At 73.8% G+C, this 549-nt stretch overlaps 1 protein-coding gene across 1 annotated transcript in view; it reads right to left on the reverse strand.

Moving 5' to 3' along the window:
- CNIH3 (cornichon family AMPA receptor auxiliary protein 3) overlaps positions 1-549 on the reverse strand; it is a 98,500-nt gene that overhangs the window by 97,674 nt on the left and 277 nt on the right. The window lies entirely within an intron of this gene.

The following is a 549-nucleotide window of genomic DNA, read 5'->3' on the forward strand; positions in this document are numbered from 1 at the left end:
ACTTCTGGTCCCCTGCCCTCTGGCCCCGCCTCGCCGTGCGCCCTCTCCCACTGGGTCTCCAAACGTGTCTGAGTCAGACGCTGACATGTTCGGTGTTAGTTGTTATAGTTACTCGACTAACTGCTGCGCCGGCAACTGAGGGCAGGGAGCAGCGGGCTGGGCGGGGGTGCAACCGCGCGCCGCGGGCCCCGAACCAGGCTGTGGGGGGCGGGGGGGATCTTGCCCGGGGCCCTGTGTTCCCCCTGCCCCCTGTTCCCCCGCCAGCAGCCGGGCTCTGAGGGCGCCCCGGGCTGGGGGAGGGGGGTGCAGCCGAGCGCACCGGGCCCCGCACGGGGTGGGGGTGGGGGCGTTCCTTGCCCGGGAACCTGCACTCCCCCCTCCCAGGAGCCGGGATCCGAGGGCGCGCCGGGCCGCCGGCTCGGGACGCCGCCACCTGTCCCCTGCCCCGGGTCCAGCACGCAGGGGCGCGGCCGGCCGCTCACGCCCGGGCGGGTGCACTTCAGAGAAGCCAGGAAGGGGCGGACAGAAAGAGTTGGAAGTCGCGGCGGG

Source organism: Crocuta crocuta, unplaced genomic scaffold, assembly GCF_008692635.1.
Source record: "Crocuta crocuta isolate KB4526 unplaced genomic scaffold, BGI_CrCroc_1.0 scaffold322, whole genome shotgun sequence".
NCBI lineage: Eukaryota > Metazoa > Chordata > Mammalia > Carnivora > Hyaenidae > Crocuta > Crocuta crocuta.